This window comes from Dermacentor albipictus, chromosome 3 (genome assembly GCF_038994185.2).
Source record: "Dermacentor albipictus isolate Rhodes 1998 colony chromosome 3, USDA_Dalb.pri_finalv2, whole genome shotgun sequence".
NCBI classification, from domain to species: Eukaryota; Metazoa; Arthropoda; class Arachnida; order Ixodida; family Ixodidae; genus Dermacentor; species Dermacentor albipictus.
Genome location: NC_091823.1, coordinates 61,448,359 through 61,474,329, shown reverse-complemented (window position 1 = coordinate 61,474,329; position 25,971 = coordinate 61,448,359). Strand labels below are relative to the sequence as shown.

At 45.9% G+C, this 25,971-nt stretch overlaps 1 protein-coding gene and 1 long non-coding RNA gene across 3 annotated transcripts in view; one reads left to right on the top strand and one right to left on the bottom strand.

The window, feature by feature from the left end:
- The window catches only part of sff (sugar-free frosting), a 139,425-nt gene that overhangs the window by 48,219 nt on the left and 65,235 nt on the right, over positions 1-25,971 (top strand). The window lies entirely within an intron of this gene.
- The window catches only part of LOC135898770 (uncharacterized), a 114,619-nt gene continuing 90,701 nt past the window's right edge, over positions 2,054-25,971 (bottom strand). Inside the window, exon 4 of the long non-coding RNA XR_010563409.2 lies at positions 2,054-2,109. This is a non-coding gene — a long non-coding RNA (uncharacterized lncRNA). The remainder of the gene's footprint in view (positions 2,110-25,971) is intronic.

The following is a 25,971-nucleotide window of genomic DNA, read 5'->3' as shown; positions in this document are numbered from 1 at the left end:
AACCCTCTCAAATGTTCACAGCTCTGAAAATTAAACCATATGTAGGCTAAAGCGGGGTCTAGCTTTCGAACTGCTGCATGGTTTTAGTGAGACAGAGTAAATGCACTCGGTGGCATTCCATCTACAATCACGCGCCCTTCGTCGTGGCCCGAATTGAGTGACGAGAGAGATTGTGAACAAACTTTCTTCGAAATCTTCGGAATTGAGCGAAGCAGGCCGAAGGTTGCACAACTTTCGAACGGGACCGAAAGAAAGAAAGAAAGAAAGAAAGAAAGAAAGAAAGAAAGAAAGAAAGAAAGAAAGAAAGAAAGAAAGAAAGAAAGAAAGAAAGAAAGAAAGAAAGAAAGAAAATGACTGTGCGGTTAAGTTGGGAACGATACAAAGTTATCACTGAGCACGAATGTAAAAGAAAATAAGTAGGGCGTACGTAATAATCATGCAAGCGTGTCTACATAGCACTGTAAATTTACCAGATAATTAAACGCTGAACAGCCATTAATGCTCCGGACTTCTACATTTATTTACCCTATGAAATTGCGAAAAGCGGTACAGTAGAATGTTAATTTACTTCCCCCACGGGTATCATATAATGTATATGAATGAGAATAATCTCATAGATAAACCCAAATGCATATATGGGGCCCTTGAGTTGGATCTTCCTAACTGGTCACCTGCGAGCTCGAAATCAGTGACGTCATGCTATGACTTTGTCGTCTTATTTATTGTTCTTTCCCTCTTTCTTTTATTTTTCTTTTTTACCAAGGGGTCCAAGCTAACACAGGAGGTGATGAGGTCGCAAAATTAGAATGCTGAACATTGCTTGTTAAACATTTTTTATCTGCATGAAATCAATTGAGAGAGCTGATTTGAACTGGACAGTTTACGGGTATGCCGGCGTATCCTTTGGTGCTCCATGCATCGCGCTGCCATTTTCACCGAATCTAGGGGAAATCATTAAATAAAACAGCAAACAAACCAAAGAATCGTTAGGTAATGACTGCGAAAATATTTAGCTGATGGCTACACTCTCGGTAAGCGTATTTCTTTCCCAACACCACCGAAAGAAAAAGAAATGAGGAAATCAGTAACAACCACAAATATAATAAAAAATATAAGCGCAATAAGACGCATGTTTTTTTTTTCTATCTCATAAAACAGAAGTAGGCGCTTCTTATGCAAGGAAAGCGTAAGCTGCACCGTACTCGACTCGCCGCTGTATTTTGCGCTCGGCGTTAGAGGAGACCTTTATTCTCAGCGCGTGGTTTACAGCGTGATTTGTTATTCGCTCGATCCGCGGCCGCGTCTCCCACCAAACAGGAAGCGGAGAGACCGTGATGCAAAAAAAAGAAAGAAAAAAAAAGAACGATACAAGCGGGATGCCACTGCGGGATAGGGGACCACTGATATGGAGAGAGGTCGGCCTCCTTGAAATGAGCTTTGCTTCTTGACGGAGGAGCACCAGCCCCCCGCTGGTTGTTGGGGGGTGCGCGCTTTATGAGGCCATAGAGCGGTCATCTCGCGAGCTGCATGCAAATGTTGCGCGCATCTTAAGCGCGCGCGTGCGCGCTGCTCCTGGGTATATCGACGTCGCGATATTACGCGCTGCGTTGTAATTCTTCGGTCTTGCCGGTTTGCTTCGCGCTGAGAATCATCCGGTGGACAGAGCAAGTCGGGGTGCGGGAGCAATAAAAGGCAGACAAGGCGCATAAACAGGCGCGTGAAAGCTTTTTAAGGGGAACAGCAAGAAAATTTAAGGAGAAAGAAACCCATCTGATGAGAGGTCGCGTTTCTTACGATGAAGTAAATAAAGAGGAAAGAAATGTCAGAAGACGTGGCAGTTTGGCTTGGCAAGTTTGCTATGAATATAAAAGAGAAAAAATGAAATCAATGAAAATTCGAACAACTGTACATTGCTGATGAATGATTTTCCGGCACAGCATTCTGGATTTTCTGTAACCGATGTCATTGGCATAGTAGTTATCACCTTTTGACGATGAATGGCCGATATCGCTCGCTATCTCGCTTACTTACCTTGATAATCAGTCGTTACTGCCGAAAATTATTCCATTCGTTGGGGCCGATGTAAATCGATCACCGCTGACGCGCGTGCTGCAACAGAGCGAAACACACCTGTAATCCTCTAAATGTAGAACTCGTGCGTTAGTCGCCTATATAATTTTTTTTTCGACAATAAGAAATGGACTACGGCGCCAGAACGTTAGTATACTTTTTTGGCGACGTCGGAAGGCGCGTGCATTAGAAAACACAGGAAATCGTGAACGTAAGGGACACTCTTGGGACAGTCTGGCTACTTCCGAAAGTAGCGCTTGTTATTGTAGTCACAAATGATGACGCCTGATTTCAAGCAATCGTTTTGCGTGATCGTACTCTGTCGTCCGGGGCAACTGTCGCTGGCAAGTGAATGCGTGCCTATAGGTAATCACTGGAAATTGCTAGAGTAAATATTTTATGTAATTAGTTAACAATGGTAGAATATGCTTAGAAGGTAGAAATTAGCAGAAATTCTTGAACGAAGCCGCTCGAGTACTGCACTATGATGTGTCTAAACTACTTGATTGATTCGTTGGGATCAAGATGTTTATCAATAAATCGAATACTAAAATGATGCGTTTTCACAGCCCATGTAAACTAGTTGCGAATATTTCCCCTGTTTATCTCGACACCAGTGACTGTGATGCCAACTCACGTCATCCAGTAACTCTTGAAAGAAACACAAGATACCTACATCTACACTTCAACGACACGCTCTCCTGGAATGTCCACGTTGAAGAGCTCGCAATATGCGCAGTATGTGCTCATTTGTATGCGCTAAAATATTTGTGTGAAGCAACTGTTCGTAAAATGGTTTACGAATTCCTTGGTAAATCGATCGTAGCGCACGGAACAACAATTTACGGTTTTTCCTCTTGTAGTAGACTTAAGGTAATTAACAGCATTCTAAAACCATTGCCTATAGCCTCTCCTATGGCACACTTGGTCATGGGGAGGATGTCTTGTTGAGCGTGTACCGGTCGGACATGTTTGTCGAGCAACAAGTTCTGTTTGACGCCAAGTGCAAGCATTGTTTTCTTACTAATTTCAATACTTGAACGTGAAATCTCGCTGCTTACGTTAGATAGAAATACACGTTGTGTTTCGTGTGTACAAAAACTATAGCAAAAGGACTCGTGCTTTCTACGTGCCGGATAATTTTAATAATTTGAAGGATAATGAGATCACAGGATCATTTAGGCAAATAAAATAATTCTTAATGTCATGGGTGATACGTAATGCCCAGATTTGATAAAGATATCCTTAAGGATTTTCTAAGCGTGCATACATATTACAGATTCCTTTAGAACACAGCTATATGCTATGTATCTTTTTCGTATTTTGTTACTTATCGAAACCTGTTTGTGCTAACCTGCTCGGGAAGTTATTTTTGCTATCAATATGTCTATTTAATCTACCTCATAGACATAGTATGTACATGCCTTTTCACTATCACAGTCACCAACCTTTCTTTATGTTACAATATTATTTTATTTTTTATATATTTTTACGGTTTTATTAATCTCTTGTCTACACGTATTAGTACTACCTGCCGACTGCCCAGCCTCGCACACAAGCAGTGTTGCTTGTGCGGGCTGTATACGTAACTGCGACGTGAATGCATCATGTAATAAGCATTAATATTTGTATATTGGAACTCGCAGTGCATTCTTCCATGGGAAATAGAGAAGCGATGTCGGTTAGCACACTTCATTTAACACATCGCTCGTTGCAGGTGTGGAATGTTCGCGGCTTGAGAATCTGTCACGTGGTTTGAAGAACAAAATGAAGACGTATTTACCGACGAACTACAGCCTACTTCACGGTATTCTTCGAACGGTGATAAATTTTCAGGGCCACCATTTGACAGGATTGAAAAAAGGAGCAGCGGGATTCTCAGACAAGGTTCGCTGCTTCGCTAAGCGGCGCGGTTCGCAAGCCAGGTGACCGGGAAATAATTTCGTAGTTTTCTTCAAAAGAGGCAACCAAATATACCCAACAGGAAGAAAAGAAAGATGTCGTTTAAGGGAAGGTGATCACAAGAACAGCAACGAAGAGGATCGGTGCTAGTACACGCGTCTTTATTACATATATTGCGCGCTATAGGGAAGGAGCCATGCCAAGCATACCTCGCTATATGTGTGTTTCATCGACGCCCCGCACTGGGGCCATGATAAAAAGCACAAAGGAGAAAAAAATAAAATAACAAGAATGACCAAAACCCTGAAGGGCTATTCTAACCTCGCTACATGCCATATGCCCCAGCCTGTCCACATAACGGAGTACAAGCTACGTGACCCGACGAGGCAGGAGCGCACCGGCGCGGAGGGCTGAGGGTTCGTGAGGCATTGCGACACGTCTCCTCATAGCAGGGCATGCTCCTTTTATCACTGACGGCTGCTTCGTTCCTCTCTCTCTCTCTCTCTCTCTCTCTCTGCCGTTTTGCAGCTGGGCGACGTTTCTTTGTTTTCTCGTCTTTCGCCGCGAGCTACCGACCCTGAGGAGTAAAAACGCCAGGCAGAGACGTAGTAACAAATAAGAAGAAAAAAAGAAAGAAAGAAAAGGAACGGCCAAACACACTAGCGTGTTCGGGTCGCGGGAATCTCCTGTAGAGCTCGGGATCCTCTCGGACTCAAAGCGACCGGGAGGCGACGGTGGGGAAGCGGAGGAGAGGGAAGAAGAAGAAGATGCAACAGCACGCGTGCCCGAGGACGCGGCGTTTTGACAGACGTCGCAAGCGGGACAACAGCTGGCCTCTCCCTTCTCTTGCCGTCCGATCCATTTTTCCCCCTGAAGAGGAAAAGATGAAGGCAATCGCGAACCTTTAGCTGCCGAGGTGACAGAAACGGCGAGATGTGCCTGTGTGTGTGTTTGTGTTTGTGTATGTTTGGGCGTTTGCCGGGAGTGTCGATGGGCAGCCTATCTCCGAGAAGGCACCCTGAGACCGGTGTTGAATGGCAGGTATAATTAGACGGAGTTCAGGGTCGTTGCCATTGCGTTTTATTCCGATCGATTTTCTCCTGTATCTCCTCTTTTCTTATCATTGCTCCCCCTGCCGTTGCTCTAGGCGGCGATGGCATAAGCGCAGTTTCTATTTGCCACGTTGTTGATTAGACTGCTTGTGTTTATACTCCCGATTGACTCGTATGTGTATTATATCGGAGCAAACATGCGTGGGAAACATGACTGCCTATCTTTTGTTCATTTATTTTCCTACTACATAACGCTTCGAATTACTTTAGCTAATGCGCTAACCTGATACGAGTCAAGTTCAGCAAAGCGGGTTCCTGCCTTGTGGAGTCGCTAAAAGAAATTACAATAGCAGGGAGAGAAATGTTTGTTTACACATGTTCGTGTTCTCCTATTTGCAAAACATCTAACCTCAGAATATTCCGTCAACGTTCCTTGACTATGAGACTGACTGTATGAATTGCTAGAGAATGCTTTCTCTACTGAAGCATATTAAAGGAATAAAGCACGCCAACCAATTTCCGCCTGTGAGCCTACATTTATGTGGGTGCGCAGCCGCGTAAATGGCTTCTAGTTTTCTACTATCTGCTCCCAGGTTTGCTTCGTGTAACTAATGGCGTCATATGTTCGCTTATGCCAACTGCTACCGGTTGATATAGTGTCCAAGAGACTGGCTGTTTCTGAGCCTATCGGTAGATGAAGTTCAGGCGGTGTGGCGAAGCCGTGGAATGTACCTAAGTGCAGCTGCATTTGTGAATGCAACACCATTATGAAACACGGATCCGTCACAAAGGAAGATGATACGCAAAGAACGAGGACTGCACAGGTTGGCTGCTGGCAAATAATTGTGGTCTCATGTTTGAAACGGCGTCCACTTCGACGTCTCGTCCCTAGCCCAGCTTAAGTTCCCTACTCATGTTTGAGTTTCGCATTCCTCAATGCTGTAACTAAGTTTCACATTGTCAGTGACAAACTCGCCAGGTTTTCAGCGATCATAGCACTATACAAGCGCTTGACACCCTGCGTGACTATTTGATAACTGAACAAAATTTATTAAATAGGACCGAAATGTGTATCCTGTAGTTGAGATGGTTCGCATCCTTCACAACACCGTAGGAATTTCATGTTCTTATAGGAAATTAGGTTTGTTTTTTTTTCAAGACGCACGCACTTACCTCATAACATGAGAATAAGGAATTACTTTGCAGTAGCATCCAACTACTAAACTGTTTTCAAGTCAGGTATATCACTATATCAATTAGGCAAAACGCTTCTCCTCAAAACGGCTGTGCTCTTTAAGGCACACCGCCATACCAAATCATTTAATGGCGCTTGTAGTACCTCATACAAAAGCTCGGAAGTCCGTAAAAAAATGTATTTTTTTTTGTTATGTGGCCGGGGACGCCTTGCGACGTAGAAATGGACTCACTAAGAAGAAATGGCTCCATTCTAAGTTCAGGGCCCTGAAGCACTAGCCCTGAAGCAAGGATGAACATCTCAGGGGCAAGAGTGCGATATTTCATCCACAACGTCGCGCGACAGTCAGGGGCCTTTCGCCAATGGGTGCTTTCGAATGCAGTTGCTCGGGTGAGTAAACAAAGAGGCGAGGGCAATTGCAGAAAGCCATCGAAGAGGTCTAGGCAAAGACAAGGAAAGCGGGAATTTTTATAGCACCAATACGAGGGAACGTAGGAAAGCACTACAAAACGGTCCAGCCTCTCAGGCAGCAAGCCATTCGCCGCAGACGGCGGCCGTGGGGGATTTCCCCTCGAACCTTTCCCCGGCTTGTCTTTTATTTATGAGTGGAATTACACGTATGAGCCTGACCATTTGTCAGATTCATGCGTTCTACGGGCCCACTACACGGTGAAGGGAGGGGGAAGTGGGAGGGGATGGAAGGGGGGAAGGAGGGCTCGGAGGGGACGCGAGCTGAGGCGTGGTCGACACCCACAGCTTCAACGGTCACGTGACCCGGCAGGATGGCGTTCACCATTGCGCGCCGCCACTTAGCGCACGCCTCATATGGTCGGTGCTTACATTCTAGGCGCAGTCCTTCCTTTAAACCTCCGCAGGCTGCATGACAAATGACCATGCGTGAAGCGACGAGGAGGGAAGGTGCAAAACGTCTGGTCTTTTCGCGGCACGCCGGCTACTCTATGTGACGTGAATGGAAATGCGTAATGTGGTCGTCGACGCAAACTGCCTGTGTTTTCGAATGCCGCAAAGGGAACGCCCGCGACGAATTTTGCGATAGGCGATGAATAACAATGTAGAAAAGATGACTTCGTTCCTTCATATTCCACGGATTGTTACGTTACTCACGTCGAGTGTCAATGTGTCCTTACAGAAATACGACGAAAAATTGAGAAATAAGAAATAAATACAGGTTGACATGGTACACAAGATCTGCATCAGCCTGATAGCGTCAAAATTATCCAGCGTGATGAATGGTGTCGATCTGTTCGGCTTCTGCTTCGAAATTTAAGGCAAAAATTGTTACGAATACGAGGCACAATCTACGTGTAGCGTAGAGCGAGACGCAGCGCTCGCTGAGGTTCAATTTAAAAAAAAAAACGCGTGATGCCTGAGATCAAGAAACGCCGGAGTGTGATGTTCTAGCCACTATGAAAAGTAATGGCATCACTCACAAAAAAATCATAATAAAAGGAACAGACACAGAGGACCGAAACAGTCGGGATGGGCACGACAAATGGAGATGTTTTTTTATTTGTTTGTTTTTCGTTAGTTCGTTTGTTTGTTTTTACTCACAAAAAAATCAATAATGTTTTTAGCGACCTTTTACATCTCATTCAACTCGTTTCTAATCATCTGCGCCTACAAGCGGCCAATATCATGGCATTAAAGGGGTGGGGAGGGGGGGGGGGGGGAGGCGGGCTTCGTGGGAGCCAATGACAAACTTCAAAAAGATCGGGAAAAAATGAAGCAAAAAGTATTACGAGATGCAGCGCTAAGTCCGTCTGTGGGATACCAGCGGCTGAATTTCCCAGATCATAGTAGAAATACCACGTGCATAATCCGCATGATTCGCCTGGATTATTCTGAACCTAGCTGAATACAATAGCCATTCTTATGCAAAATATCCGGGCAAAGTACGTTATCACTTCGTTTGCTTTCATCGTTGCGTTGTCTTTGAATATCCTGGGGGCGCTTTAATAGCTGGTTTATGTTTAGTTCGTGGAACTTGATCTAGGTAGTAGAAGCCAGGGTAACGTGTCACAGTGATTGCTGTTTTGATTATTCGCTTAGGGAAAACAAAAAGAATAAATTATTGCTCAAAAAGACAGTTCTTTTCTGTAACTTCATGGTAGGTTCTTTCCTTGGGCGCTATTTATGCGTTCAACAAAAGCACTGCTAAACTTTTCTGGACTACAGGCCTTTACGGGAATTTATGAACAGGTTGTGTGTGTGTGTGTGTGTGTGTGTGCGTGCGCGTGCGTGCGTGCGTGCGTGCGTGCGTGTGTGTGTGTGTGTGTGTGTGTGTGTGTGTGCGTGTGCGTGTGCGTGTGTGTGTGTGTGTGTGTGTGTGTGTGTGCGTGCGTGCGTGCGTGCGTGCGTGCGTGCGTGCGTGCGCGCGTGTGTGTGTGTGTGTGTGTGTGTGTGCGCGCGTGCGTGCGTGCGTGCGTGTGTGCGTGTGTGTGTGTGTGTGTGTGTGTGTGTGTGTGTGTGTGTGTGTGTGTGTGTGTGTGTACCACCTAGAGTAGCCTGTCAAGCCATCAGGCAGGCAAACATTTCTATTTTTCATTAAATATCGCATACCTTTCTCTCTATACAGAAGAATAGAAAACGAGAACGAATTGCTTTATTTTATGCTTAAATTAGGTGCCCAGTGGGAATATTTGAGCTCCGAGGGAGCATGAATATTTATATGGTGCTTTTTATTTATCAACACTGCTTTAGTAACATAGACACAATACCTCAATGGTGTATGATTTCCTCATTACGTACACAGCAATGAAAGAACGTGGTGCTAAATAAGCTTTAAGATATGTTCTATATAATCCGTGAAAGTACGTTAAGGTATTGCATAAGTTTTTGACCGCTTGATGAATTTCGGAGGTTTCAGGCTTTTGTGTGTTAATTAATAGATTAAGGTCCAAACCGGCACAACTAGCAGACAATTGTTTATTACGAGGATGTGCCCCTAAATATGCAGCTGATGTGCAATGCTTGGTTCAATATACTTAAGCCTGGTACGCCTCATCCATGACAAAAATAAAAATGTAGTATAGTTACCGGAGTCAAAAAGAACGTTGCAGGGGCGGAATTTATAAAACGGCTCTTCAACTGTTGCTAGGCTTGAATATTGTAACACAAGGTTTAGCGAAACAGGGAAATACATTTACAAAGCATATACAAAAGACAGGCAAAGCAGGCAAGTGCCTAACGTCGGCGTCTTCAGCCCAAGCTCGTGCTCTCCTTGCACCTTGCTTTCAGCGTTGTAACAATATATGCACAATGGTAATTGAATGGCGTCTATTGCTATGGCCCCGCTATATCATACGAACGGCTTTCGGAATGCGCGTCCAGATTTTCTGAAAACAGTGGTTGTGAACCGCAGGAGAGAGTCGGCATCTCCGCATACTAATCCTTATTGTGGCAGTGCACGCTATACAGGGGCAAAGTTTGCGGACGCCGCTGCGAAGCGTTTAAGGCTGACACGACACCATCGCTGATCTTGCAGCGCTGCTGCATTTGATGGAAAAATTGTTCTTATGCGGGCACTTACGTGCATTCGAAGTGTAACAAAGAAATACTAACATTCGACATCAACAAAGCGAGGTACACAGTTACGCACCAAATCGTAAGAATGCCCTAGTAAAAGAAGGGGAGCCAACCCAAATCAACGCGAAAACAAAAGTCAACGTACATGGTATATGTATTTATATGTATATGCTGAAATCTGCACATTAATAGACTGCACATTAAAGGTGACGCAATGCTGCATAATGACGTAATATTTTTGCATGATTTGCATTACTTCCTTAGTTCCCTTGCCAGGTCTTAAATTAATTTCCTGACCCTCTAGTTCTTTCTTTCATGTCAAGCTTTTTTTTCATTTGCTTTTTTTACGAGTGTGTACGTGGACGTTGTCCTTTTTCCCCGTGGACGTTTGTTGACGCGCTTCCTTTTTTTCCACCAAGAGATCATGTGCGCCGATCCCGAAGTTAGTGCAGTCTATGATGAAATATGGTTAATTTTCAAATATATTGGCTCTAGTTGCGCCCGTGCCGTTAAGTTTACCTAGTCTGCAACTAGATATTGCTTCTTGTTTCGTTGAGTCTTAGACTTGATGCCTTTTGCAACTCGCTACGACGTTCTGGGGGCACAAAAGGGCCGTTTTTAGGCTAGGTACCCAGCTCCCACGTGCTCCAAACGCGTGGGAAGTCGCCAAAGAAGATATCTTGCCTTCAAAAATTATATGTTCGCTTGCCCTTAGGTGGACTGTATTGAAGAATAATTCCGCGTAAGATCATAACTTCGCATGATAAACCAATCGTGAAATGAGCCAGACAGTGATAAGTGAAACAGCAGGAATTCTACACAAGTAGAGAAACGAAGGAAGTGCCGAAATATTTAATGCATATCCTGCGAAATAGCCACAGCCATATGTGTATAGCGTGCATCGACTGCACAACTAAAATTTGACTGAACGTGCAGAGACGTGTACAACAATTAAAGGAAATTAGCCTAACGCAGTGAACGTCACTGGAAATGCGCGTAGCAAAAAGTTACACGAGCTGCTTACCCACGGTTAAATTTTACAGCGCTGTACGGGAAATATAAAAAAAACACAACGTAAATCATAAAGGTGCCTCAGTACAATGAACTCAACTGCGGCATTTCCTTGTCTTGTTCTACCACATATTTTTTGCAAGTCTCTATCTTCCAGATGTCAGTTATCTGTATAGATATCTATGGCAGTTCGTTCTCGTGGGAATGTTTATCGGAAAGTTGTATTGTACTTCGTACTACCGGCTTCGCTTAATTTAGTGCACATGGGCGCCAATTTATCGCGGCCTCGTGTATCCTAGCACACGGTGCAGTGGCTGTCTCTTGAGACACTGTTGCTATTAGCGCTTGTGCACCTCTGAGGCCATGGCTCAACGTGGAGGGAATTTTCAAGCGCCACCACATCATCTGTTAGGTTCTCGGGATAAACGAGTGACTTAGTGATGCTCTGGATTGGCTGTGTTGTTTTAGTTTTATACGTATGTACATTTGTCTGATATTTCACTTTATTTTGTAATTTATACTGATGGTAACTGTAATATACTTGCTTCCCTGTAATAAATAACCACTGTTAGATTCTAACGTTCCAAATTGAAACAGAAGTGACATGAACTGCTGTAGTATTGGGCTCCGGAATAATTTCGACATGATGGGGATTGTTAACGGTCACCCAGAAGTCGGTGCACAAGCGGTTCTGCGTCCTGCGTTCATGTGACTGAGGTCAACGAAGCCGGAAATTAAAACCTTGACCACGCGCGTGTGTAAAAAAACGTCACGAAAGCGAGTAAAAGAAAGGAAAAAGAAAAGCGTTATGCAGATCTTACGCACCCTAGGAATCGATATTATGCGAAGAATTTCGCAGGTAGCTCGCTATCCAGTATCGTTTAGGGTTCTGCAAAGCGTCACCAGATCGACGAGCACGTTTGCATTAGACGAGCAGTTTGGTCGTGTGACGCGAGCGTGTGTGTGACGACAGGAGCGAGACGACGACGATAGTATGACGGCGACAGTGGTAGGCGCGGCCAATAATTTTTTTTATGCCAGCGAAGCGACGTTGCCGCTTGTTGCGTTACGAGACCTGGGCCTAACCCGAGGGCTGTACAAACAGGGAGCAAAAGCGCCGTGCCACTGCTCTCACGTGTCGCACGAGAAGGGCTTTTGTAGGATTGATTATTCGCGCGTTCCATTTCTCCTTATGTGACTCGCGCGCATACACGCGCTCTCTCTTTATTCAAGGGAATTTTTGTTATGTCACGTGACGCACCGCCTGTTGTCTCATAACACTCACAGACGCTGGTACCAGCGAAGAATGCGCACGTCTGGGAGCCTCATGCGTTAAGTATAATGCCTTTAGGCTGGGGGTGCCTGATTCTATCTCACCGTCAATCCCGTAACTTCCTTTTTTCTTTGAAAAGGCTCCAAACGTGGCGAGACAGGAGCCTACTTTCTGCAAAACATTACAGCATTAGGCAAAGAAAGATGCACATTAAAGGGAGAGCAAACCCTTCGTGTTGTTATTCAGTTGGAACATAAAGCAACAACTTAAGCTATATGTTTAAGTGCCGCGTTTTTTTATCTTCTTTTCTTTTCCTTTTTAATTGTTCCGATGATCAGACAATGGCGCACTGCTACTGTGGTTGCCAGGATAGAATATATAACTGTTAATTTCTCGACTGTAAAAGTAAATGAAGGGTCTGCTATAATAAAATGATTATATTGCGTCTTTCTCTTACAATTCCATTATTCGTTGTTGCGATCGGCAGCTCCACCTGGAGATGCAGACAATTGATCCCTGTACCTGCCACAGAGGGCGAAAACTTCACTTGGACCAACGTCCTAACAGAACTTGTTTCATAGTGGCCATGCGGTCTGACAGTGTGAATGATAACGAGATTTACAGCCGAAAAGGAGAACAAATTGCACTGAGGCTCTCACTTGAAATCGCTACGAATATAACTACCTTACTTTTGTTTTCTGTGGCAGGCTATGCCGAATGCTCTACTGAGAACTCATCGCATACGAGCCAAAACGCAGAAACAGAACATTCAGCTCGCTCTTTCATTCCACCCACAGAACAAATTTTTCGACGTCGCAAAAAAGTCGTAGGAGTGAGAACTATTTTTGACCACGTACTGTGTTAGCTTAAATCCAGGAACAACAAGGAGCGTTAGACGCACCGCTCCGATTGTAAAACTAATCCTACCGCGACCGCTGTGGCGGTAATTTATAGAACGAATGTAGGCTTTCCCTAACTGTACCGGCGGAAAAGCCTCGCTGCTCATCCAAAACCTTCGTCGTTAACGGACAATGAGCGCGACCGCACAATCTCGCCGACTTACAAGTGTTGTTTTCGTTTTTTTATGTATTTTATTTTACTGTTATGTTCTAGCGCATCACATGTTCTTCGTCCCGGAGTGGCTTGACCCAGCACCGTCAGGGCAACGCTCCTAAAGCCAGCGCCGTGGCCTCTCGACCGTGTCGAGACAAATCTGCGTAATTCGCGTACTCGGAAGCCGCGCACGCTCGCCGGGCGATCTGCTTATTATCAGAAATTAACGGTTGCAGAAGGGAGGCTGCCCTCCGGGCGGGAAGCGCGAAGGTAATCGCTCGGCTGGAACTGCTCCTTCCTCGGGCACGCTGCCTTTGCCCTCTCTCCTTCAGGAGAAATATGGCATGAAAATAAAAAGAAGAAAAAGAGCCTAGATAAACTTCGCGAGAGCGGTCACGTGCGCCTGACTTGCGGTTGAAGGAGGTTGCGGGGGCAGGCGGGGGGTTGCTTCTGACTTTTCGTCACGCTTGGTCGAGAAAAGCGTGATCACGCGGAAAGGAATTGCCCGAGCAGGCGTTAATCTGCTTGCTGAAGAACCTGGATTATGAAAGAAATACGAGCAGAAGAGTAGTTAAACACGAAGTAGTGCTGTAACGCGAACGCCCGTGCCGTAAATAAAATAAGGAGAGAAACTCGAGGGAGGGAAAAGGGGAGGGGTTGGATTTACAAAAGTTTCCAGGTCATAAGAAATCTTTGCCGTTAGATGGCCGCGACTGCTAATCTTATGTGCTTTATCGTGGTTGACCGGCGCCTGCCCTTACGAGCTGCTCTGCCGTACAAAGTGATTTGTGAATACGCGCCCTGCCAGTGCCGCGTGAACTGCCCTACTGAAGGACGCATTAGCAGGTTTTGATCTGACTGTTCCTGTGTGATGGCGAGTAATATCTGAACGAATTAAAATATAACTGAAAGTACTACTAATCTGGAGACTTCGTGCGCGTAATAAGGTTGGAGAAGAATGCGTAGTCGAACATCCGTTCCCTAAACAAGCTTACATCCCCTTCCCCTTCAACCCGATCCCTGCCCTCAAGAGGAAGATAAGTAAAGAAGGAAAAAAAAACAACCTCACTACCATTAAGAGTCTCAATAACGTCAATTTCGGGCACTATTATGCACTTCCATTCCTTTAGAAAAAAAAATAAATTACCCGCCGTGGTTGCTCGGTGGCTATGGTGTTGGGCTGCTGAGCACGAGGTCGCGGGATCGAATCCCGGCCACGGCGGCCGAATTTTGATGGGGGCGAAAACACCCGTGTACCTATATATAGGTGCATGTTAAAGAACCCCAGGTGGTCGAAATTTCCGGAGTCCTCGACTACGGCGTGCCTCATAATCAGTAAGTGGTTTTGGCACGTAAAACCCCATAATTTATATATATTTTTAATTTCTTTCCTTTAGAAAATACTGGAATTTATAGGAGGGGCAGGAAAACCGTCCGAATCGATAGAATTTTTTTTGCTTCTGTCCCGTTGCCGCAATGAGCATACCAGGTACACTAGCAATGAAAGATTCGACGGCAAAATTCGGTTACAAGTAAGAGCTTTATTAGCGCAGAGTGGCAGAATGCGAACCCACTTCAGAAATGGTGCTTCCTCGCCGACTGCTAAGCCTTGCCGAATTAAGAAAAAGTAAGGTAAGAGAAACTTTTTTTTTCTTTTTTTTTTGCCTGAAGCGCCAGCGAAAACTTGAGCGTGGACGGGAGATGATGGCAAGGCATTTACTTAAACACGTCGTGTTCTCCACTCGCTTATTTTAACTCATTCACTCTCCCATGAAAAAAAAAAAATTGATGTCAGTCTGGAAGGCTTACCGACATCATTAGGCTTGTCCCGGAAGACATAAAGAAAACGATGCATGAAAGATTACAACCGCCACGTTCACGTTAGACACGTGCATGACTCAAAGTGTTGATGCCGCGTGTACTACGTGTATCATGCAGCTTCCACGCAGCGTGCTCGGATTGGTAATATATATATATATATATATATATATATATATATATATATATATATATATATATATATATATATATATATATATATATATATATATATATATATATATATATATATATATATAGAGAGAGAGAGAGAGAGAGAGAGAGAGAGGCGGTCTCCAACAGCCAGAAGAGATCAAAAAGAGGCGAATCATCCTTAAACGAAGTAAGTTCTAGTTTTAGTGCCAGACCGTTAAGCTTATGGCGGCTCTGCGGGTTTCCGTTAAACTTAGGAAACTAAATCTACTAACATTCCTCACAGGTGCACGTAAGTTCAATCCCCCCCACCCGCCCCGACAACCTTCGTATCACGTTTTGATGTGTCTAGCGGTCTTTAACGACTTAGAAAGTTTTAAGACATTCTTGAATACCCTGGTGTGGTCACAGGTTACAATTTTAATGCTTCTCTAGAAGCTCAGCCGCCACCAAATCAACAGTACATTTTTCAGTTGATTCACGTCAGCTTCGGCATTGGAGAGCCAGCTCATTTTGCAAAAGAATCAACGTGCAGCACCAGGTTCCTTTCCTGCTATTTCTGGGTGAGATTTTTTTTTCTTTTTCTGAATACAAAGCGTTTTAGAAACCGCACTGTGATGGAAGGAAGCTACAAACTGTATCCTTAAAAAAATGAAAAAAAAAGTCGAACTTTTAACTCGATGCACTGAAACGAATAGGCCCGTATTGAAAGAAAAAATAAGCGTAGTAAGGGAATCATTATCGGTTGCGGTACTTTCCGCGGGCACTAATTGCCTGGGATGAGCTCTGTTGTTGTTTTGTCTGTAAACAAAACCTGTCGCTTGCCACACAGTGATAAGAGAAAGCAAAACCCACGCTTCCACTCTGCCTTCATTTGAGTTCGTTCATTTAGGTTCAGGCCAGCGCACGGCGTGCCACTTCACTTTGCTTCGTTAATTGGGAAGGAGCGAGAAACGAGTAAACGATAGCGCGGTTCATTCCTCGGATGTGGGATAGAAAAAAACGAGAAGACACAAAAGATAGGAAGAAAGAAGGAGAGATGTGTTTTTCCACGATGACCCTAATATTAATTTGCTGTTTGCGTTCAGATCGTGAAACAGAAAAAGCTGATTAACTCGCTCCTGCATTGGCAGGCTCGTAGTAACCACGACTTTTTCAATGTTGTTCATGCGGCAGAAATGTTTCGCGAACATTTCGGTCTCTCGATTTCTTACCTGTGTAAATTGGGTGGATCGGTTCTGTAGAATATTTCTTTAGCATGGGCACGTTTAAAAAGTAACAGTGGGAACGTCGTCCGAGGAGTGAAAAGGAAGAACGTACTGGCTCTATACGATTACGAATAACTCTCTCAATAGTCAGCAGAATTGTGAATCTATTTATGAAGTTTAACGCCCAAAAGTAACACTGGATCTATGACAGACATCGCCGTTGGGAACGCCGGTTTATTATTGGCCAATTGCGCTTCTTTTGACCCTCGGTGCTGAGGCGGCTCCGCGGTGATCACTGCTGTCTCCGCGCGCCCATCTCTTGTTATTCCTTTCGTTTACCTCTTTCTGCCCGCGTCTGCCTCCCCAGTGTAGGATAGCAAACCACTTGCAACCTGTTTAATTTCCCTGCCTTTCCATTCTCTTTAACTCTCTCTGGTATTCTTTAACGTGCATTAGAAGTACGGAACACAAGCGTTTTCGCATTCCGTCCACATAGGAACGCGGATAACCCAACAGGGAGTCTACCCCACGACTTCTCGCCCAGCGGTACAACGAACAGGGAACTTGGTTGGACCGAAAAAGGGTATGCCGACCAGGCGAATATTGTGTCTCGGTGGGGCGTAGTAACATTGAAGGCGTGATGGCATTGAGTTAAAGGCTACACAGATCCCTTTTTACCGGGTCCATAAAGAGAGTGACACCTTTACACCTGCTTTTTGCTTAGCAGATTAGTGCTCGCTCAGGAAATCAGCAAGCCCATTAGACAGAGAGCGCGGTACCCACGTGGTATGAAAATGGCCGTGCGGTGACGTCGTAGCAGCGCTGTTTGGTATCACTTCCGGTCAGTGCACTTCCCCTAATGCTTCCCTCGGGCTGATGGCTGCATCCACTCTGTTGAGTTGGCTTCCTCTCTCCAGCTAGGTTCTGTCTACTGGCAACACAACGACGCCAACGACGCCAGGATATAAGGCAGCACAACAGGAAACGCGTTCGCTTCTCATCCGTTGGGCAACCACGCCTCGCAGTGAAACCGTGGAGGCTGGGCAAGCCTTACGCTGGGTGAGGGGAACGATAGGAGGACGGGGGTGGACGAAGCCCTCGTGTGTCGCGCTGCACTGGCCGCGCAGTGCCTACCCCGAGCTTCTTTTTACGTCCTTGCTCCATTTTCTGTCCCTGAATATAGCAGCCTGGTCGTATTGATCGGACTGCGTAGTGTGCGTGCGTTCGTGCGTCCGAGTCATTGCCAAAGGGAAGCCCGAGATATGGCGAGAAGGGTGGGTGGGGATAAGCTTGGAGCAGGACGCCCTAACGAGGCCCGCTTGTTATATGCCGAGTGCTCTTCTCGTCTCGACGCACATAAACAACGGGAGGCGGTGGCATCGCGCGAGCAGGTCTTTTCCCGCTGCGATTCTCGGGAGCAAGTGAACTGAGTTCACGCGCCACCCGCTCTGTTGAGGGGTCCGGGGTTTCTATTCCGTGGAACAGGAAGCGCTTTCAAGGTCCGAATCATTCGGGGAAAAATTTTGTCACTGACGTCTTCACTGGATAGGTGCTGCAGGTTCCGGTTTTGAAGGGGAATCTTTGTTTACAGAACGTGTACCAATGCTACACCATCGATCTCGTATTTGAGTATTTCTAGGCCACAGAAGATCCTAGGAAGCGAACTAAATAACTAGGCCCCTATGAATGCATTAAATACCATAAGCTGTACTTGGATACACCAAAGCAAACATTATAGGCAGCGAGTCATGAAAATTAAAACAACTACTTTCGCCAGCATCAAATTAGCAACGCTGCCCACGTGAGCATATTTTTCATGGGGAAGTGAAGGTAGCATTAAAGAAGAAGTACAAAGACGTAGAATGGACACCATAAGCGATTACTTGCAACTTGTGTTGCCCATTCTACGTCAATGCCCTTGTTGTTTAGCGTGACCTTAACTTTACAATGAAACCGTACCAACTCGCCCAAATGTCAATATTGCAAGATCATATTTACTTCGTAATCACCATTGGAAACAGGGCGAAGGCGGATGATGGATGTTCAAGACGATGAGCAAAACGAGAACAAGGTTAAAGCAGGAGCCACCGTTGCGACAAGTGGACTTGTCTTCTTCAAGGCAACATATGGCGACATATGTCGCCTTGAATAAGACAAGTCCACTTGTCGAAACGTTGGCTCTCGCTTTCACACTGTTCTCGTTTCGCTCATCGTAATCACCATTAATACTTTAAGGAGCACTCAAAATGACCGGAATTTCTTGCCAAAGCAAGAAAAGAGCCGCTCAGAAAAATGTTCCTGTGACATTCGCAAAGTACCAACCAGCTAACTCCAGGAACCAAGAAGCGCACTCAATGTTAAGCTTCTTAAAGAATATTCGCCGCTTGTCACGTGAACTCGAACGCTTGCATACTGTTTTTGCATACTGTTTTAGGAGCTTCGTGAACAAGTACATTATATATATACAGGCGAGAAAAAGTTACTCCTGCAATATAACCACATCTTCTGTCTGTGAGACATAGAGCTGTCCAATGGAGGACCCTAAAACCGACCGAATGCGGGAAGCTTTTCATCTGTAAGCGTGGTTGTTCATTGGCCCGTCATCTTGACCAATTGTATGCTCGCCATCACTGACCAGCTCACTAGCACTACCTAGCGTTGACTGTAATGCTGTACTGTGAACGGCAGTGATCGTGCATATGTGCTGTGCCGCTCTCCCTATTTCATTCTTATATTTCGACCTTTCCCTTTCCCACTTCCGACTGTAGGGTAGTAAACAGAATTTATCGTTCTGCTTAAACCAACCTGCCTTTCTCATTTTTCTTCCGTCGCCATCTCTGTCGCTCTTTATTTATTCATCGCACGCTATCACAATTTCTCTCTTTCTTTGCATTATGGGTAAGGCTGTTTCTGCGATCCAATGCGACAGACACACAACGGTGATGGGAAAATTTACAGTTAACACTCATGAAAGATACTCTAAATAATCAAAAAGGATAACTAATAACAACGAAAAAGAAAATGGCCGGCTACTTACTGCATGTCCCTCTTCAGCTGCCACAATTACCATCGACAACAACGAATTTGGAAATAATGTTTCACACTGCTTATTCGTCGTCGGAACGCCTTAACGTTATAAGCAGCCATATATGTGCCCAAATGTGACAGAAGCGCATAATATCTTCTTCGAACGCATAAAATTCGTGTAAACTGGAATGGTGAGCTAGGAAGATGCATTGTGTTAGCGCGTGAAACAGGTGTTGATCGAGAAGGACATGTTGCCCCGAGGGAGCGCGTAATAATTGGGGGTTGCACATGGGGGTCACATAACGCCACATCACGGGGTTCAGAGGGAAAGCGAGACGGCTTGCCAGTGTTCTCTATAGAAACAGCACCCGAGTAACGGGAGCGCAGAAGCACAGAGAGAAATGGATGGTGTCCGCCCGTCTCCATTTCTCTCTTCCATTCTTTCTCTCTTTTTCTCTTTCCTTTTTTATCCTCTCTCTCTCTTTCTTTGTTTCCTTCCGTGTTCTCATCGCTTAAGCGTTATGCTTCCGATGTTAGACCAACCATAGCGCAAAAGTCTTTTCTCCTGGCCAGTGCTGGGTATGTGCCGCTATACAGCAAACCTCTTTGGCGCCAACTTCGGTCACGGGGTATGTTGTCAGTGGGTATGTGCTGCTCATCAATGACGAAAAAAAATCGTCTGAAATTTTGCAATTCTAGGTGCAATCGAACCTGCCTCCCATATATTCAACCAATCCTGTCTGAATATATATTCGCGCGCGCGCGCGCGCGCGCACGCACACACACACACACACACAAACACACACACACACACACACACACACACACACACACACACACACACACACACACACACACCATGCGCGGACTTCGCTGCGGCGCCGTCCGAAGGCGCCGCGTGTCCAGAGGGCCGCGCGAAAGAGGAGCCCCGATGCATACACGCCTCATGCATGACGGGTTTCGGCGGTGGCAGCATGGGGTGGCTCTACATCACTTCAGTGCTAATTGCATTAACGTCGACATCCATCGCGAGATGGGCTTTCCTAGAATTTGTTGTAACCTTTTTTCCCCTTTTTCTCTTATCTTAGCCCTGCTGTATCATATAATTATTTATTTTACTTCGCTCCAGCATTCGACACGTTACATTACTGATAGTGCAAATGGGGCTATGCTAGGCTGATTGTAAGAAACGATATTGTAGAATGGAGTAACGACACAGTGTATCAGCCTCACTCCTCGAAAAATCGCAGTTTCTACAAATGCACATTGATTTTTTTATTTATTTTCTGGTTGTGAAACTATTGTCATCCTTCATCTTCATATCAGGAGAGAGAAAAAGCATGAGGTACAAAACAAAATTAGAGTAGAATAGACCGACTAAACACTAGAAAATCTGCCAGTTACTCGCTCGTTGCCTGATGACCAGTGGAGCATCATATTTTATAACCCTACGTGTTTCACTGCGTCGGAGCCATTTTGCGTTATATCACGTAATTGCCAATGACAAACTGTGATAGGATGTGCTGGGCTTAATGGCGTAAGGGCCAAGTACGGCCAAAGAGCACTAAACAAGCGATATTGCGAACCGTCGTTTAAAACGTCGTCGTGGCTGCGCAAGGTCAGTGAAGTTCACAAAACACGCAGATGTTTACTCGAGCGTCAGGGAAGACTTCGGTCAACAAGAGCCTCAAAAGCCTTACGTGTAGGAAAGAAAAATGTACAGAAAGAGACAGAGAAAAAGAACTGCGGCTTAACAATTGCAGCACCTCATTTTCAACATTCTTTGTTTTTATTTCCAGGCAAAAAAAAAATCGAGATATAAGAAAAGGCCGGCACGATTAATATTGCTCACGTATTACACCCGCAGAATCATTTTTCTTCCGGCCACGCTTCTCCTTTCTCTCTACTTCCGCTCGAATGTACAAATAAAACCAAAAGATGTACCCAAGAATAGCTGTAATCACGGATTAGAAATGTGAGCAGCCGGAAACCTACGAGCGCCTGGTGGCAGCGCGTCGCGGCAGCGACAGTAGCGCGTGGCAAATTGGATGAACGGAGGTAATCCTCTTCTTCTTTGCCCCAAGTTTATCCTCGTGCTTTCCCCGAACTTCACGACGCTTGGCTGCATCCCGGGGCTCCTGCAAAGGCGCGCGCGGCCGACGCTCGCCGCGGAGACTAAAGGAGAGTCGCGATAACAAGAAAATATCATCTCGGCGGCTGCAGCGGCACGGGCCTGGCAGCATTAATCAGGCGCATATCAGATTTTATGCGCTCGCGAGACGCTTCCCCCCTTGCCTACCGGCTAGCTAGGCAAATGTAATTGGTCGCGTAGAACGATGCGAAAGCCGGCTCGAGGCAGCTCGCAGCAGTGGTCATTAAGGGGAATTCAGAGAGGCTCCCGATGATGTGCCTGCGCCGTAGAAACCACCGCGCGCGAACTGGTGTATGTTTGAAAGCCCTGCGTACCTGATTTGCTTGCGGCTGTGCGTGTACGTGTACATGGCGGGCTCACTTATGGCTGTATTGGTTGAATGAGCAGTAGTACAATCCTTCTATACAATATTAGTATATTAATGTGGTCCTTCTTTACAATATCATAAACACCTTTGAATATGGTTTTTATCAGAATAAACTTAAACTTCTACGAGGTTTAGTTTGTTAAGCACAAGGTAAAAAAGGATGTACCAGCGACGCGCCTCTCTTCTTGTTATACGAGGCTGAAATGCGATATCTTGATGATTGCTGCTTTTGTAGGTGTGTGTGTGTGCTTTAGCAAATGCGTTAGGAGGAATGAAAATTAAAAAAAAACGCCATTAGAGCAGCGTTGTTTTTGCACGGTGCTTGCTATACATTCGGAAATGTGCGCTGTGAAAGTGAACAGTTTTCAGTTAGCGCCGCATGTGCCGTGGTGGCCCAGTTTCTATGGCGTTGCGCTGCTGAGCCTGACGTCATGGGCTCGATTCCGGCCCGAATGATTATAGTCTGATGGACGTAAAATGCGAAAACACTCTTATATCTGCATTGCGAGTACGTTCCTCATGTGATCAGATGGATGGATGCTATGAACATACCCTTTGAAACGGGGTGGTGGGTTGCACCACTAAGATCATTATTTTTTCTCTTATTTTGCCTAATGTCCTGCCTATCTTTAAACACACAAAAATATTACCAGCATGAAGCTTTCTGAAGCATTATTGGGAACTTGCCTTTTTACGCCTCCGTTGTCTGTGGTATCCGTACTTTTCCGCCACCAAGCCTCCAATCGCATTTCCAATGCAGGTCAAAATTAATCCGGAGCGCCCCACTGAAACGCGCCTCATAGTCAGACCTTGTTTATGGCGCTTAAAAAGCCAGAATTAAACTAATCTTAATGGTCTGCTGTGTCTACGTTGTAACCGTATGCTTCACTCTAAATTTCATGCAAGAAATCTCCATCTACTGAATGAAATCATGCTTCTTCATAAACTATACGCACATGAAAGCAACGAATGCACTGTATATATATGCCGGTCGTCAATGTAAACGTTCCTGAAGGGAACACTGGTGAACTGTTTTCTCTTTATGTTCTGGACCTCAATACGCGCATCCAAATTCTGATTTACACCAGCTATGAGTGTCACGCCAGCAGTTTCCGGCCAATGAATATCCGTTTTTGCAGTATCCTGTGTTTCATTTAGCAATGCTAGACATTTAGTCGCTCTGAGAAAATGATTATACAATGACATGAAAAATGGAATTCAATATACCTATCTAAATATTCAGTTCTTTCACAAGTGTCCCAGAATATACGATCGGAAATAAATGAAGCCCTTGTTGCTCTTTCGTAATCCCTATGAATTTGATTTGAAGCACACAAACAGTATTTTTTCGCTCTGTTAAATTAGTGCTTGTTTGAGAGCCCAGCTGAAGCAGTTTTATTTCTCAGCAGTAATAATCTTTTCATCAAATTTTGCTTTCTCAGCATAGGAGCGGCCGTATTGAATGACACTGGGGTTGCAGCTAGGCATTACTGTGGGTGCGAAGTGTCATTATAAGTTGTCACATTCTGTAGTTCTTAATTTCGCTGATATAACGCTAATAATGCCCAGTAAATGTATATAACTGCGACTGAAATAGCCACGAAACACTAACGCGAAAGGTCTAAGAGGGAATGTCTCCTGCCATCTAGACAGCTCTAAAAGCTCCAAGAGAGAAGAAGCCAGAGCGACCATGTGAAAATTTCTAGCGTAGTACAGACTTGTGGATGACAATCATGCTAGCTACCTTCAAGCTAAATGGCAGCAGGCTATAGCTCCTGGATACGTCGGCTCGTACTTCGGCGTATATTTGCAGTTTGTTCGTCGAGAACGTCGCTTAAGCAATTCGCCCTTACACGGTCATTCTGCAAATATGCATTCCTCATACGCCGACAGACAATGAAAGGCGGCGGCCACTCCTCTTTCATGGCAAAGAGCGGCAACGTTCAGGCCCACCGACGCGGCGTGTCCAAGCATTAGGTGTGGAAAGACAAAAAGCTACATATATTCCTCCGACGACGACGTCAGCGTTCATCTTCCAGCGTTCCAACACTGTTGGAGTAGGGAGCGAAACGTATACGCGCTATGCGGTGCCCTCTCGCCCGCGAGCCGCTGCTGAGCCGGAAAGCACGCGACCAGCATTAAATTTGTCCCTGTATATGGCGGGCGAAGGCGGGCCACCACTGTCGCTCCCCCCCAACCTGTGTGTGTCCACACAGAGAGGGGACGCTCGCGTGATCCCGAGCCTAGTAGGGTTCGCAATTAGCGGTAGGGCAGCAGAAATCTCCCCGGCTCGCTTCGTTCGCTGCCCGCCGGGTCCGACCATTCGTAACGAGGTTAGGGGCCGCTCTTTCTCCTTCGTGGCTTCGAGTGTGTACATTCTCCTCGCATGCGTATGTGCTTACGTGTGTAGGAAGAAGTTGAGAGAGAGAGAGAGAGAGGAGCAAACGCGACGACGGTCGGGATTCGGTCGCGGCTGCTGCCGGCGACGTTCCGTCGTGCTCCGAACCCTCCCAACATCGAGGTGCTGACGAGTCTTAAGCCTAATGAGCGAAAAATGGGGAGGAAGAAGAACGGAGGATGAAGACGAGGGGGGTGGGGGAGGAGGAAGCGATGGAGAGAAACGCCTCGCAGCTTTCCTACTTAGTCGTACGCTCGGCGAAACCTCTGCGTTCTCCCCGCACCTTCTCCTGACCTGCCTTGCTCGGAATCAATTAGTGGTTCATCTGCCGGAGCGAGAGAGGCTGGCTCCTAATACTACGACTGCGTAGCACGGGATCCAATGCATCGGGAACGAAGCATCTAATATGCAGGCCGGCACGTGCGCGCACCCGGTGCCGAGAGATAGAGACCAGGGTGGAGAAGGGAAAGGGTTGGTGAAGAGGGGTGGGAGGTTTTGGTGGGGGGAGGAAGACTAGTTGGGTGCGCGCGCGCGACGTTATAATTGAGGCACCTGCCGGTTGAGTGCCAGGGGTGGCACTCGACGCGTAGAAGCGAAGAGCAGCGGCAGAGCGAGCAAGCGCTATATGCAGGCGGCGCCTGAAGGAAGGAAAGGGAAAGGGAGGGGAATCTCGCATGGCCCGACATCAGTGGGAATCCTCGGCGTTCATTAAAAGTAATTAGAAGTCGAGACGTAGATCTCGACAGCTCGAGCAGTCTCCCTTTAACGAGCACCGCAGCGCCTCGAGACGACGTTTCCCGCGACGCCCATTTCGTAATGTCGCCACGCACTCGTGTCCACGTTTCTTCTTTCGTGTTTTCTTTTCAATTCGTCTTATCTTTCTTGAGATGAGCAATATGAGGCCGGTGTTTAAAGCGGGTCCGAAAGGAAAGTTCTAGACCGAATTTCTCCGGCCATCGCTTTGAGTTCTCTTCTGCGTGTGCATTTTTAATGCCTATTCGCTGCTACCGTCTCCTTGAGCGTGCGGTAACTGGAAAGCGTACTCCGCATTTTATTATTACCATTAGTTTTCGCTCTTACGTTTCTCGGCGTATTTCAGTGGAAAGATAGCACCGCGTTTGCTGTGATATTGTCACAGCCGGTAGTGTGGGAAGAAGAGGACGCTGATGGTGGTCTTAGAGACGACGAAGAAGAGTTTAGTATTATCGCTGCCCTACGTTTGTTGGCTCAGTCATTAAAAGCCATCTGTAAATAGACGCACGCTTCTTCCGTCCCGTAACATCATTAGTGAAAAAAATAACGTTGATAGTGTCCTCTAGAGCTCGTACTTTGGCTAAACAAGGAGCGGGGGGGGGGGGTAGTAAGACGGACAGAAAATGTGATGGCTAATACCCGATTTCGTACGACCTGTGAGAACAAAAATATGCACATGTAGCGAAAACACAGAACGCAAAAAAATAATGCATTTCTTACCGACAGGAAATCAAGAGTGAGAGAGTAAAACTTTATTAAATGTAAATAAAACAAGGCACGATGGTTGGAGCCCCTATTCCAGGGCCCCACTGGCACGAGCGGCTCGCTGGGCTTGGTCCAGAAGAGCCAACTGGCTCTCCCAACCCTCGTCCGCAAGCCATGCCTCCCACTGCCTATTCCTCATTAGTGGATGTTCGTGTAATATGGGACTGTCTATGTGCGGAGGCCTCCTGGGACACTCCCATGTGATGTGTTTTAGTGTGGGTGTGTCTG